Source organism: Oncorhynchus clarkii, chromosome 1, assembly GCF_045791955.1.
Source record: "Oncorhynchus clarkii lewisi isolate Uvic-CL-2024 chromosome 1, UVic_Ocla_1.0, whole genome shotgun sequence".
Taxonomy (NCBI): domain Eukaryota; kingdom Metazoa; phylum Chordata; class Actinopteri; order Salmoniformes; family Salmonidae; genus Oncorhynchus; species Oncorhynchus clarkii.
Window position 1 is genome coordinate 81,731,527 of NC_092147.1, and position 16,060 is coordinate 81,747,586.

Here is a 16,060-nt window from a genome sequence, read left to right on the forward strand (position 1 = left end):
AGTAAACAATTAACAAGTCAATAACACAGTAGAAAAAAAAGTCTATATACATTGTGTGCAAAAGGCATGAGGAGGTAGGTGAATAATTACAATTTTGCAGATTAACACTGGAGTGATAAATGATGGTCATGTACAGGTAGAGATACTGGTGTGCAAAAGAGCAGAAAAGTAAATAAAGAAAAACAGTATGGGGATGAGGTAGGTAAAAATGGGTGGGCTATTTACCGATAGACTATGTAGCGATCGGTTAGCTGCTCAGATAGCAGATGTTTGAAGTTGGTGAGGGAGATAAAAGTCTCCAACTTCAGCGATTTTTGCAATTCGTTCCAGTCACAGGCAGCAGAGAACTGGAACGAAAGGCGGCCAAATGAGGTGTTGGCTTTAGGGATGATCAGTGAGATACACCTGCTGGAGCGCGTGCTACGGTTGGGTGTTGCCATCGTGACCAGTGAACTGAGATAAGGCGGAGCTTTACCTAGCATGGACTTGTAGATGACTTGGAGCCAGTGGGTCTGGCGACGAATATGTAGCGAGGGCCAGTCGACTAGAGCATACAGGTCGCAGTGGTGGGTGGTATAAGGTGCTTTAGTGACAAAACGGATGGCACTGTGATAAACTGCATCCAGTTTGCTGAGTAGAGTGTTGGAAGCAATTTTGTAGATGACATCGCCGAAGTCGAGGATCGGTAGGATAGTCAGTTTTACTAGGGTAAGTTTGGCGGCGTGAGTGAAGGAGGCTTTGTTGCGGAATAGAAAGCCGACTCTAGATTTGATTTTCGATTGGAGATGTTTGATATGAGTCTGGAAGGAGAGTTTACAGTCTAGCCAGACACCTAGGTACTTATAGATGTCCACATATTCAAGGTCGGAACCATCCAGGTTGGTGATGCTAGTCAGGCGTGCGGGTGCAGGCAGCGAACGGTTGAAAAGCATGCATTTGGTGTTACTAGCGTTTAAGAGCAGTTGGAGACCACGGAAGGAGTGTTGTATGGCATTGAAGCTCGTTTGGAGGTTAGATAGCACAGTGTCCAAGGATGGGCCGGAAGTATATAGAATGGTGTCGTCTGCGTAGAGGTGGATCAGGGAATCACCCGCAGCAAGAGCAACATCATTGATATATACAGAGAAAAGAGTCGGCCCGAGAATTGAACCCTGTGGCACCCCTATAGAGACTGCGGGAGTTGAGGGAGAAATTGTGGTGGAACAAGTATTAGCATTTTTAAGTATCTTGCTAGCTGGATCGAATTCCCTGTTAGATTGCCAGAGAAATGTTGAGCATAATTTGCCAATTCAGTTCACATTAACCACTTTATTTTACACACAGAGACTGATCATGTAGATCATATTCTTTGTTGTTTAATTAGTTAACCTGCATTTCCCCCTAGCATGGATTTTTTTGCATGTTTTGCGTGTCACCTTTTTGGGCCCTCAGCAGTTTGCGTCCCTGATCTGTACACAATTGGTGGCCTGCATACTCACCAGACATGTCACCCATTGAACATGTTTGCGATGCTCTGGATCAACATGTACGACAGTGTGTTCCAGTTCCCGCCAATTTCCAGCAACTTCGCACAGCCATTGAAGAGTGGGACAAGAGTCCACAGGCCTGATCAACTCTATGCGAAGGATGAGGCAAATGGTGGTCACATCAGATACGGACTGGTTTTCTGATCCAGCCCCTATTTAAAAAAATTTAAAAAAGATATCTGTGGCCATCAGATTCAAATCTGTATTCCCAGTCATGTAAAATCCATAGATTAGGACCTAACGAATGTATTTGAATTGGCTGATTTCCTTGTGAACTGTAACTCAGTAAAATCTTGCATGTTGGGTTTATTTTTGTTTAGTGTAGAAAACAGATTACTTTCATGTTAATTCAAGATTAGCTATCAAATCAAATGTATTTATATAGCCCTTCGTACATCAGCTGATATCTCAAAGTGTTGTACAGAAACCCAGCCTAAAACCCCAAACAGCAAGCAATGCAGGTGTAGAAGCACGGTGGCTAGGAAAAACTCCCTAGAAAGGCCAAAACCTAGAAAGAAACCTAGAGAGGAACCAGGCTATGAAGGGTGGCCAGTCCTCTTCTGGCTGGGCCGGGTGGAGATTATAACAGAACATGGCCAAGATGTTCAAATGTTGGCTTTTCATAGCCGATCATTAAGAGTATCTCTACCACTCCTACTGTCTCTAGAGAGTTGAAAACAGCAGGTCTGGGACAGGTAGTACGTCCGGTGAACAGGTCAGGTCAAATTCCATAGCCGCAGGCAGAACAGTTGAAACTGGAGCAGCAGCACGGCCAGGTGGACTGGGGACAGCAAGTAGGCGTCATGCCAGGTAGTCCTGAGGCATGGTCCTAGGGCTCAGGTCCTCCGAGAGAAAGAGAGAATTAGAGAGAGCATACTTAAATTCACACAGGACACCGGATAAGACAGAAGTACTCCAGATATAACAGACTGACCCTAGCCCCCCGACACATAAACTACTGCAGCATAAATACTGGAGGCTGAGACAGGAGGGGTCAGGAGACACTGTGGCCCCATCTGATGATACCCCCGGACAGGGCCAAACAGGAAGGATATAACCCCACCTACTTTGCCAAAGCACAGCCCCCACACCACTAGAGGGATATCTTCAACCACCAACTTACCATCCTGAGACAAGGCCGAGTATAGCCCACAAAGATCTCCGCCACGGCACAACCCAAGCAGAGGGAGGGGGGGGGGGGGGGACTCAATCCACTCAAGTGACGCACCCCTCCTAGGGACGGCATGAAAGAGCACCAGTAAGCCAGTGACTCAGCCCCTGTAATAGGGTTAGAGGTAGAGAATCCCAGTGGAGAGAGGGGAACCGGCCAGGCAGAGACAGCAAGGGCGGTTCGTTGCTCCAGAGCCTTTCCGTTCACCTTCACACTCCTGGGCCAGACTACACTCAATCATATGACCCACTGAAGAGATGAGTCTTCAGTAAAGACTTAAAGGTTGAGCACAAGTCTGCATCTCTCAAATGGGAAGGCAGACCATTCCATAAAAATGGAGCTCTATAGGAGAAAGCCCTGCCTCCAGCTGTTTGCTTAGAAATTCTAGGGACAATTAGGAGGCCTGCATCTTGTGACCGTAGCGTACGTGTAGGTATGTACGGCAGGACTAAATCAGAAAGATAGGTAGGCGCAAGCCCATGTAATGCTTTGTAGGTTAGCAGTAAAACCTTGAAATCAGCCCTTGCCTTAACAGGAAGCCAGTGTAGGGAGGCTAGCACTGGAGTAATATAATCACATTTTTGGGTTCTAGTCAGGATTCTAGCAGCCGTATTTAGCACTAACTGAAGTTTATTTAGTGCTTTATCCGGGTAGCCGGAAAGTAGAGCATTGCAGTAGTCTAACCTAGAAGTAACAAAAGCATGGATTACTATTTCTGCATCATTTTTGGACAGAAAGCTTCTGATTTTTGCAATGTTACGTAGGGAAAAAAAAGCTGTCCTTGAAACAGTCTTGATATGTTCATCAAAAGAGAGATCAGGGTCCAGAGTAACGCCAAGGTCCTTCACAGTTTTATTTGAGACGACTGTACAACCATCAAGATTAATTGTCAGATTCAACAGAAGATCTCTTTGTTTCTTGGGACCTAGAACAAGCATCTCTGTTTTGTCTGAGTTTAAAAGTAGAAAGTTTGCAGCCATCCACTTCCTTATTGCGGGGGCAATTTTGGGGCTTCACCATGTTTCATTGAAATGTACAGCTGTGTGTCATCAGCATAGCAGTGAAAGTTAACATTATGTTTTCGAATGACATCCCCAAGAGGTCAAATATATAGTGAAAACAATAGTGGTCCTAAAACGGAACCTTGAGGAACACCGAAATGTACAGTTGATTTGTCAGAGGACAAACCATTCACAGAGACAAACTGATATCTTTCTGACAGATAAGATCTAAACCAGGCCAGAACTTGTCCGTGTAGACCAATTTGGGTTTCCAATCTCTCCAAAAGAATGTGGTGATCAATGGTATCAAAAGCAGCACTAAGGTCTAGGAGCACGAGGACAGATGCAGAGCCTCGGTCTGATGCCATTAAAATGTAATTTACCACCTTCACAAGTGCAGCTTTCACATAAGTATGCAAATTGTATAATTTATGGACGTTTGTCGGCTATACTTTATGGTAATGCAGGAGGGCGGCGGTCATATAGAATTCCAGTTTGTGGCTGCCAATTGCCATAAAAAAACATGATTTTGTATCATTTACTAATTGCACAACTGTTGCAGAAACAGTAATGTGTTTGCTAACATGTTTGAATGAGTAGTGTGGGTTTTACAAGAACTGGTCAATTGTCTGTCTGTGAAGAGAAATGACTGGAACATAAATGTCTAATGTGAACGTAACCATTACAAGTTCAGCAGTTATCATACGTTTGGACGTAACTCAAGACCTTCACATGTTAATTTTACGTGATAACGGCACGTGAATTGTAATATCCATCCATATATCTCGGTTGGGAGAGCATGGCACTTGCAAAGCCAGGATTGTTGGTTAAATTCCCAGGGCCACCCAAAGTTTCTGCTAAATAGCATATTATATTACTGTACCTCATCACTACTGTACTTAGCATACACCCTTATCACTACTGTACTTAGCATACCTCCTTATCACTACTGTACTTAGCATACCTCTTTATCACTACTGTACTTAGCATACCCCCTTATCACTACTGTACTTAGCATACCTCTCCCTCAGCCTACTCTTATCACTACTGTACTTAGCATACCTCCTTATCACTACTGTACTTAGCATACCTCCTTATCACTACTGTACTTAGCATACCTCCTTATCACTACTGTACTTAGCATACCTCCTTATCACTACTGTACTTAGCATACCTCCTTATCACTACTGTACTTAGCATACCCCCTTATCACTACTGTACTTAGCATACCTCCTTATCACTACTGTACTTAGCATACCTCCTTATCACTACTGTACTTAGCATACCCCCACTACTGTACTTAGCACTACTGTACTTAGCATACCTCCTTATCACTACTGTACTTAGCATACCTCCTTATCACTACTGTACTTAGCATACCTCCTTATCACTACTGTACTTAGCATACGCCCTTATCACTACTGTACTTAGCATACCCCCTTATCACTACTGTACATAGCATACCTCCTTATCCCTACTGTACTTAGCATACCTCCTTATCACTACTGTACTTAGCATACCCCCTTATCACTACTGTACATAGCATACCCCCTTATCACTACTGTACTTAGCATACCTCCTTATCACTACTGTACTTAGCATACCTCCTTATCACTACTGTACTTAGCATACCTCCTTATCACTACTGTACTTAGCATACCCCCTTATCACTACTGTACTTAGCATACCTCTTTCCCTCAGCCTACTCTTATCACTACTGTACTTAGCATACCTCTTTCCCTCAGCCTACTCTTATCACTACTGTACTTAGCATACCTCTTTCCCTCAGCCTACTCTTATCACTACTGTACTTAGCATACCTCTTTCCCTCAGCCTACTCTTATCACCCTCCTTCGAGAGGTCTTGTAAGTATTTTGTTTTGTACTCAGTACAATCCAGAGGCATCCTGTTCTTCAAGCACAACAGTACTAAAGGGACCTTCTGTCCTCCACATGCCTCTTCTCTTCTAAAAATGTATCTGTGAACGTTCTGGGATATAAGAGGATGATTGCCTACGCAATGGGCTCTGACAGGTATTCTCCAGTTATCCTAGTTCACTAGCTACTAGGTGACCAACTCAGTGGCCTTGTTAGTGTCTGCTCTGAGATTGAAAAGTTGGTGTTTCGATCCCTGGTCAAGTCATACCAAAGACTAAAAATGGGACCTGATTCTTCTGCTTGGCACTCGGCATTAGGGATATTGATTGGGGTTAGTGCCCTGCAACAGACTAGCATCATTATCCAGGGGGGGGGGGTACTTGTACATCCAGCTGCCACACGCTACAGAAACAGGAGATAGGCTCCTTCCTTATGGGTCGTTCTGACTCAGTCAAGGCTTAGTTACTGGTCAAAAGATGTGCACGATTGGGAACAGGGTGTTGGGCTCTGGTCTTTAATAGTGCAGTACTTGTAGTAGTATTGCAGTAGAACCTAAATGTTCCCAAGGAGGGAAGTTGATATCACCAGTCCACAAGCATCAACAAAACACAATGTATAGGAACTATATAGCGAACAGGGTGACAGAAGTAGTACTCTACATTTCAGACCCTGACAGTAGGCTAGGGAGATCCTATATTCTGTGAATTATAGGATCTTTAAGCAAATTTGAAATGGTTCCCTATTCCATATGTAGTACACTCCTTTTCAGAGACTGGCAATGTATTTCATTGTTAAATAGAATAGAAAATCATTAACTGATTCATGCCAAATAGAACTTCCCCTGCCCAGACCCACTTCCTCTGCCCAGACCCACCTGATGTGCAACAAGCAGGCTTTTATTACAGGGTTACTTTGTGATTTTGGCAATGCAGCCCTTTCTCTACTTCCCCAGAGTCTGATGAATTCATGGATACCATTTTTATGTCTCTGCATCCAGTATGAAAGAAGTTAAAGGTAGTTTTGAAAGCCAATATTAACTAGTGTTAGTGCAAAGATTGGAAATCTGTGGTATCTATCAGCATGCTAGCAGTTACCAAAAACCTCCAGTCATTGTGCTAATGCTAGCTAGCAACTTCCTTCAAACTGCACGCAGACATAAAAATAGTATCAACGAGTTAATCTGTTTGGGAAAGTAGATAAATGGACAAAATCCAAAATTATCCCTTTAACATGAGGAATTTAAGACCTCTCTCTCGCTCTATTATTCATTCTGATGAGGAGGGAAGAGCAGTCAAGAGGAGAACATATTACAGCACACCTTGATATGGAGATGGTGTTTCTTAACTTCTCTAGGGAAGGGGGCAGCATTTGGAATTTTGGATGAAAAGCGTGCCCAAATTAAACTGCCTTCTACTCAGGTCCAGAAGATTGGATATGCATATAATTGGTAGATTTGGATAGAAAACACTCGAAAGTTTCCAAAACTGTTAAAATAGTGTCTGTGAGTATAACAGAACTGATTTGGCAGGTGAACACCTGAGAAAAATCCATTCAGGAAGTCATTTTTTTTTTTTTTTTTTAGTTTTCTATTCGATGCCATTCCAGTGTCCATTGACTTAGGACTCAATTTGCAGTTCCTATGCCTTCCACTAGATGTCAACAGTCTTTAGAAATTGTTTCAGGCTTGTATTCTGAAAAATTAGGGAGTAAGAGCAGTCTGAATGAGTGGACCCTGCCGTGTCACAGAGCTTTTTCATGCATGCGACCGAGAGAGTGCCTTTCTTGTTTTTATATTGAAGACGTTATTGTCCGGTTTAAATATTATCGATTATTTAGGCTAAAAACAACCTGAGGATTGAATATAAACATCGTTTGACATGTTTCTATGAACTTTACGGACACAATTTGGATTTATTGTCTGTCTGTTGTGACTGCGTTCGAGCCTGTGGATTACTGAATAAAATGCGTGAACAAAACAGAGGTTTTTGGATATAAAGATAGACTTTATCGAACAAAAGGAGTGCAACCATATGAAGATCATCAATGGTAAGTGATTAATTTTATCTATATTTCTGACTTGTGTAACTCTTCTACTTGGCTGGTTACTGTTTGTAATGATTTGTCTGCTGGGCGATGTTCTTAAATAATCGTAAGGTATGCTTTCGCCGTAAATCTGAATCTGACACCGTGGTTGGATTCACAAGAAGTTAATCTTTAAACCTATGTAAAATAGTTGTATCTTTTCTGAATTTTTATAATGAGTATTTCTGTATTTGAATTTGGCGCTCTGCAATCTCACTGGATGCTCGCGCTCTAGCGACATACCCTAGATAGGTTAAAGTGTTCATCCTGCCAATCTAATGCAATGCATCTCAGTGCTAGCTGTGCACTAGAGATCCTGGTTCAAGTACAGGCTCTGTCTCAGCCGGCCGCGACCGGGAGACCCATGGGGCGGTGCACATTTGGCCCAGCGTCGCCTGGGCTAGGGGAGGGTTTGGCCGGCAGGGATGTTCTTGTCCCATCGCGCTCTAGCGACTCCTGTGGCGGGCCGGGGGCAGTGCACGCTGACACGGTTGCCAGGTGTATGATGTTTCCTCTGACACATTGGTGCGGCTGGCTTCCGGGTTAGCGGGGGTTGTGTCAAGAAGCAGTGTGGCTTGGCTGGGTTGTGTTTCGGAAGACGCACGGCTCTCAACCTTCCCCTCTCCCAAGTCCGTACTGGAGTTGCAGCGATGGGACAAGACTGTAACTACCAATTGGATACCACAAAACTGTATTCGCAGGCCCAGTACTGCTGTGCCTGATTCACACTATAGAGCCAAGCCAAGCTGTACTGGGCTGGCCAGTAAGGGAGTAGTACACAGCGTTGTACGAGATCTTCAGTTTCTTGGCAATTTCTTGCATGGAATAGCCTTAATTTCACAGAACAAGAATAGACTGGTGAGTTCCAGAAGAAAGTTACTTGTTTCTGGCCATTTTGAGCCCGTAATCGAACCCACAAATGCTGATGCTCCAGACACTCAACTAGTCTAAAGAAGGCCAGTTCTATTGCTTCTTTAATCAGGACAACAGTTTTCAGCTGTGCTAACATAATTGCAAAATGGTTTTCTAATGATCAATTAGCCTTTTAAAATGATAAACTTGGATTAGCTAACACAATGTGCCATTGGAACACAGGAACGATGGTTGCTAATAATGGACCTCTGTACGCCTATGTAGATATTCCATAACAAACCTGCCGTTTCCAGCTACAATAGTCATTTACAACATTGACAATGTCTACACTGTATTTCTGATCAATTTGATGTTATTTTAAAGGACAAAAAAAAGCTTTTCTTTCAAAACAAGGACATTTCTAAGTGAAGACCAACTTTTGAACGGTAGTGTATGTGGAAACAGTATCAAGCATTTCACACACTGTCACACCCTGATCAGTTTCACCCGTCCTCGTTATTGTCTCCACCCCCTCCAGGTGTCTCTTGTTTTCCCCAGTGTATTTATCCCTGTGTTTCCTGTCTCTCTGTGCCAGTTCGTCTTGTATGTTTCCAAGTCAACCAGCGTTTTTCCCGTTCTCCTGCTTTCTGCATTCTCTGTTTTCTAGTCCTCCCGGCTTTGATCCTTGCCTGTTTCTGGACTTTGTACCCACCTGCCTGACCATTCTGCCTGCCTTGACCACGAGCCTATCTGCCACTCCTGACCTTTTTGCCTGTCCACGACCATTCTCTTGCCTACCCCTTTGGATTAATAAACATTGTAAGACTCCAACCATCTGCCTCCTGTGTCTTTATTTGGGTCTCATCTTGTGCCTTGATACACACATTATTTAGATACTGACTGTTAGCACTTGGTGGCCAATAGCAACACCCCAAAACAATAGGCTTTAGATTAGGCAGATGAACCCACAACCACAGCACTTCAATAACACTTGACTTGAGATCTTCTCTAAGCATTACAGGGAAATGGCTCTGAATAAACACTGAACAAATATAAACACAACATCTAAAGTGTTGGTCCCCTGTTTCATGAGCTGAAATAAAAGATCCCAGAAATGTTGAGGAATATTTCTGTCTGTAATAAAGCTCTTTTGTGGGGAAAAACTCATTCTGATTGGCTGAGCCTGGCTCCCCAGTGGGTGGTCCTAGCTTCTAAGTGGATGGGCCTATGCCCCCTCAGGCCCACCCATGGCTGCACCCCTGCCCAGTCATGTGAAATCCATAGATTATGGCCTAATTTATTTATTTCAATTGACTGATTTCCTTATGTGAACTGTAACTCAGTAAAATCTTTGAAATTGTTGCATGTTGCGTTTATATTTTTGTACAGTATATATAGTGTCATGACGTTGGCCTGGGGGGATAGGTTTGGGACAGTCATAAATACCTCTTCCCCCCTTTTTCCTCTCTCTAACCTACTGAGGTTACATATAAAAAGCCCTTGGTTAACATAGAGATTCTGGAAACATCAGTAGGTGGGGGGAAATGAATTATATTCTGGTAATCCGAACAATTGAACATATGCGGTGGTACTTAATGAATATGATGTCAGTTCGGTTGTCATCTGAGACATTCTCATCAATGATAAGATGACATAAACTCTACAGTGGAAAGTCTACACATCAGAGTTATCAGATTCACATGGAATTGTTGTTCAATTTAAATGTTTGAATATGAAATTATTTGTGATGGGATGAAATGTGATTTTAGTTTCTAAAATGTGAGATGTGGGTTTTCATAAGTTAGGGCTGTTCACTAAGTGGCCAACATCAGCATGAGCTTTGGTTGCGAATGGTATGAGCTTTGAACTCTTATTCACTACAGAAGTGATAGCTCCTAGCTGTTGAGTTAGCGACCGCAGCTGCAAACGCAGGTTAGGAAGGAACAGACATAGTATGCCGTCTATCGCAGAATGATGTTGTTGATACTACAACGTATCCAACTACAACGTATCCAATTGACAACCAGAGGCATTCTTCAAAGGACTCGGTTTGGCAACACGGCCTTCCATCTACCACCAACCTACTGAAGTGCAACTCAGAGTAAATATTTATTGCATTTTCCTTTTCCAAACGGGCGGTAATTTAGAATGCACAAGATACTGTATTTATGATAGCACAGCTTCGCCTTTGTTCCTGTCTTCCCGCTCTTTCACTCAACCCAGCCCCTTTTCCTTTGTGTAACCAGCTGTCATATCTGTTCCGCCCGCCAGGGACATTTTCCTTTATGACGTCATTTGTAATCAAGTGATGATTTAATTATGTGTATGTGTAATTCTGTGTGATTAGTTAGGTATTTAGTAAATAAATTATTAATCCCAATTTTGTTTTGCTGATTCAAACTGTTAGCCAGGGTTCTTGCAGATAACCAAGAATTTACAACTTTCAGATGAGACTGAAGTAAGATGAAGATTAATGTTGACTGCTATGGATGTAAAATATTACTAGGTCTTTAAGAGTTTATTTGGAAGATATCAGCTCTATAAATATTATTTTGTGGTGCCCCGACTCTCTAGTCAATAACATTTACATGATTAGCTCAATCAGGTGATATTAATTACGGAGAAAATATTTTATAGAATAGCAAGTCATATCACATAATCCGGCATAGCCAAAGACACGACAATAGCAACACCTCCCCCATAAGCATTTCTGTCTCTTCTATAGATGCTATATCCTTGTATTGCTACTGCTGTATCATCAAAGGAATTATCTTAGTGAGTCTCAGAAATGGCTAATATATGAATATTATCTGATGTTAACAAGTTATTGAGTCTAAGGCTACATACAATATTTTAATATGGGCTATTTTCAGCCCTTTCCTGGGTAGCTTCTCACAGATAGACAATCTGTTTGAGGATGTACCACGGTATGCACATAAGGTATGTACCTCATTTGTTATGTGAGTGAGTAGGCTACTTTTCTTCATTTTATGTTAATTTAGAAAATCCTTTTATTTGTTACATTCTAACAGCCAGTTATCTACCTTTTATAGGGTGACTAGAATTATTAAACTATACTATTCTCTGGTATATTGTCTGTGTTGTAATGAGTCATATTAGAACACACCAGGAAAGGAGAAGTGGAGCACAAGTGCATTCACTTCACTGTTAACAGACTGCTTTGGCAGTCGAGAAGCAATGATTTGCCTCCTCTATAGGCCTTTCCTTTCATTGTCTCCTCTCCTCATCTCCTCTCATTATCTCCTCATCTCCTCTCATTGTCTACTCTCCTCATCCCCTCTCATTATCTCCTCTCCTCATTTCCTCTCATTGTCTACTCTCCTCAGCTCCTCTCATTTGCTCCTCTCCTCATCTCCTCATCTCCTCTCCTCATCTCCTTTCATTGTCTCCTCTCCTCATCTCCTCTCTTTGTCTACTCGCCTCATCTCCTTTCTTCATGTCATTTTATTGTCTCCTCTCCTCATCTCCTCTCATTATGTCCTTTACTCATCTAATCTCATTATCTCCTCATCTCCTCTCATTGTCTCCTCTACTCATCTCCTCTTATTGTCTCCAATCCTCATCTCCTCTGTTTGTCTCCTCTGCTTGTTTCCTCTAGTCTCCTATTGTCTATTCCCTTTCATCCACACTGATATGAAAGATCTGGACAATTCAGTTGTTTCTCCATTTTTGCCAACGTTTTCTGCAGAATTCAAGATCATGCTAGCCCACTGAGCTAAAACCTAGATGTCAGCTCTGAGTGGGAGCTAACATGAGCAACACAATGTTCAGGTGTGGAACAAAGGTTACTCACCATCCCAGCGTAGTTCACAGAACCAGCGTAGTTCACAGAACCAGCTCCAGCAGGAAGAAAGTGAGGTGCTCATTAGTATTGGACCTCAGAATCAGTGGCCTTTAAGAGGCATCAGCAGTGACAATGGACCACAGTCTCTCCTTCTTGTCCCTTGCATGCACACACACACACACACACACACATCACACACATCACACATCACACACACACACGGACGGACGGACGGACGGACACCAATCTCTTGTCCCTGCCTAACATCCTCCTCCTGTATGAAGAGCTCAACTCTGGCCGGGGACTTGAAATGGGTAATTCAGCCATAACATTAGAATTTGCTGTCCTATTTTCCTCATTTAGCGCCTCGTTCCGACACTCAGAATCTTTAATGTGTTGAATCACATATCCTCAAACAGGGCAGCTGGAATTTGAGACAACTGTCCCTCCCTACCCCTCATCCTATTCCCTCTACCTATTTCTTGGCCCCTCCCGCCTGCATAGAGAACATTCTGTGGGGGTGACTTTACTTTATCGATTGTGTAAAAAAGGATCATTATCAGATGGTAATAAGACATTATAAAAGGCTCATGAAAGACTTATAATGTATCTGCATTATAATGCATTATACCTGCAGGCTTTCAGTATAGTGTTAACAATTGGTGTTCTGGTTACTACTATTGTTCAGTAGAATTCTGTAATTATATCATCACACTTTCAAATTCCCTCCAACTTTTGGAGAAAATTGAACAATCACAGTCAAAAATATCCTCCAACGTAGTGTATTGATCATACCTCTCAAAAGACCAGCAAGTTTGATAGAAATCTATTCCTGAGAATAAAGCAATACATGCATTGTTTGACATCAAGTCAATAGCCAGCTAAATGAAGTCAAGAGAATTGAAGTCAAGAGAAGTGCACGGCCAGGCAGATAGGAGTGCTTGGCTGGAGTAGGCCACGGACAGCCATAATTGATTTAACTCGTCCAAGTGCCAAAAGACAAAATACTGTCAATGAGTCTCCCTTTATGTATCAACATTCCCAGAGTCCCCTGCTGCTGACCCACGCCTGAGAAATGCAGTGTTTATTTACTGACACACAGGAATTTGTTCGATTCTAGTTTCTGTTTCTGAATTGTTCAACCGTATGACTGTGCCAAGTTCTTCTTAACTGGCTGTAACAGACGGAACACACAAAGACTGTAAAAGCTGTCTTCCTTTCTTTTAACGGTGAATTAGAAATGTACAATGACACCGGGATAATGTGGCAGTGTGTGTGTCACACTGATAATGTGTCTCTGTGGAATGAATGTGCCATGCTCTGCTGAGTCAAATATTAACGTGAGGAGGAAGTTAAATGTGAGGGAGGGGGAGGGGGGCTGGGGACGACAACAAGATGATTAAGCACAACCTGTCTGACAGGTTTATCCTAGCCTAACCACATCACAACAATACCCAAAGACAAAGTGAAGGTTTCCGTGTGTGTGTAGATACGTGTGTGTAGATGTGTGTCTAGATGTGTGTGTAGATGTGTGTCTAGATGTGTGTTTAGATGTGTGTGTGTGTAGATGGGTGGGTAGACGTGTGTAGATGTGTGTGTAGATGGTTGACAACTCAACATAATCACAAGAGACTATAGTATATAGAGTATATACTCTTATTTCAAACTGTTATCGCTCCCCCTTTCCCTCTCCTCCTCTCCCTCTCACCCCCTCTCATTCCCCCTGTCCCTCTCCTGTTCCCTCTCTCCCCCATTGCCCTTCAGACCAAATGGATGACTACTGTGGCATATCAAATTGTTGTGGTACACATGACTGTGTTATGCCTCTGCCAGATTCATTCAACAGGGAAAAACAAGGAAACACTCAGAAAAATCCATGCCTCAGTCCATCTCAAAGTGCACTGGATTTATAAGCACATAAGAGCATTGGCATACCACAGTCATACTGTGTACCACAACAGTTTGATATGCCACAGCAGTCATTCATTTGGTCTGAGAGAGAGAGAGAGAGAGAGAGAGAGAGAGAGAGAGAGAGAGGAAAGAGGCCCTCAATGGAAAGATAGCTTGTTGAAATAAATCTTTGGATTTCACTGTTTCTGTCCTTAACAATAACTGTTTTTAATCATGCTGTCTCTCTCTCCTTCTCATTCTCTCTGTCATTATGACGCTCTCTCACTCACTCGCTCCCCCTCATTTTCCCTCTCTCCTTCTCTCTCTATTCCCCCCTCTCCCTCAAGCTCTCTCTCTCACACTCACTCCACACACACACACACACACACACACACACACACACACACACACACTCCACACGTACACACACACTCACTCAGTGGCCCAGACACGCGCGTCCCTTTGGCATCCGCCGGTCCCCGTGAGGTGCCCACACACTCCAGACACACACAGAGGCCCTGTTGTCCTGCCCCAGCCCCCAACCACACAGAGACAGACTGGGAATCAGTAATCACATCAAATACAGTGACAGGCCTCACAGAGATGGAGCAAGAGCTCTCTGTCAACAGGGGATAAAGTTTTAGATGAGGGTTATTCACTCACTCACTATTCAGTATAGCTACTCTCTTTAGGTGGGTAGGTTTACAATAAAATGTGACATTGTCAGGTTAGTCATGGTCTGTATTCATTATGTCTTAGAAGAAGAAACATACGGTATGATGAATACATCATATCTTGCTTAGTCAGTGTGGATAGTTTTCAGGTGTATGTACATTTTAACAGTCAACGAAAGTCATCCTTATCATCATCATCATGAAAATATCTCAACATTAATATGACCAGCCCTTATCAATCAATGCAACATGAGTTGACGCCTTCTCTGCTGAAGCGCCTGCCCTTTAACGACGTTTTTTTCTACCCGTCACATTTTTTTCACTCCATTTTAACGCGGAAGTCAGTGACGCATATAGTCTACTGTACATTCAGATGCAGATGGGGGCTATGAAATAAACAAAACATCATCGCCATTTAGTTCGGGAGAAAGCGGCGGTGAGTGTTCATTGTTTTGTTCTGCACGTTGCGTACATTTTGAACTGGGATTTGAGCATTTGATCACCGCGGAGCACCTCAGTAAATTATCTGGCTACATTGTAACTGCTGCGTCTTTTATAAAATAATTCTTCCTGAGACGACGCGTGGCTTGATGGACTAGTTTGGACCATAAAATTGTGTTAATATCTGCATTTCACGACCGCTGCTGTAGCCTTCAGAAATACATAACTGTCAGCAATTCTACAACATACGGAAGTATTAAAAATACGGTGGGTGTGATATTACTTAAAATATTATATGAGCGATATGTGGACGCAGAGCGAATCAGCTGCTTTATTCTGCATAATAGGCTATTAATTTCAACTAGCGCCAGGCTACATAGGTATTCTTGCTGTTTTTCATTTAATTTGCACAATATTTCCGTCACACATTCATTTCCTCTTTGGGAATGCAACCACTAGGTATTCCAGTGTTGACATGAATAATGTTTTATTTGTGATAACGTGAGATAATCCAGATGAAATATTCTAGGATAGGAGAACATGAATAATATTGCGCTGTTCTTTAGTCTATCATCAAGTATATTAGATAAACTATGGGTCGGTGAAGGGATGAGAATGTAGCTTTCATTTTCATATTTCATTATCTGTAATCAAACCTTCACAAACTGCGCGAGCCTAAACTGCGCTGCTGTTGCGCGATCGCGATGGCCAAGCCTACAAAGGGAAGGTTTGTTTCATTGT

General features: G+C 42.6%; 1 protein-coding gene across 5 annotated transcripts in view; it reads left to right on the forward strand.

The window, feature by feature from the left end:
* The first annotated feature begins 15,204 nt into the window (after positions 1–15,204).
* Positions 15,205–16,060, forward strand: part of LOC139413246 (E3 ubiquitin-protein ligase MARCHF8-like) — a 165,511-nt gene continuing 164,655 nt past the window's right edge. For 3 of the 5 annotated variants that reach the window (XM_071160402.1, XM_071160412.1, XM_071160449.1), the window contains exon 1: positions 15,227–15,314. The gene's annotated coding sequence lies outside the window, so the exon portion shown is untranslated. Of the gene's footprint in view, positions 15,587–16,060 lie in introns of all 5 variants that reach the window. The other 2 variants (XM_071160442.1, XM_071160394.1) reach the window with 2 other exon arrangements.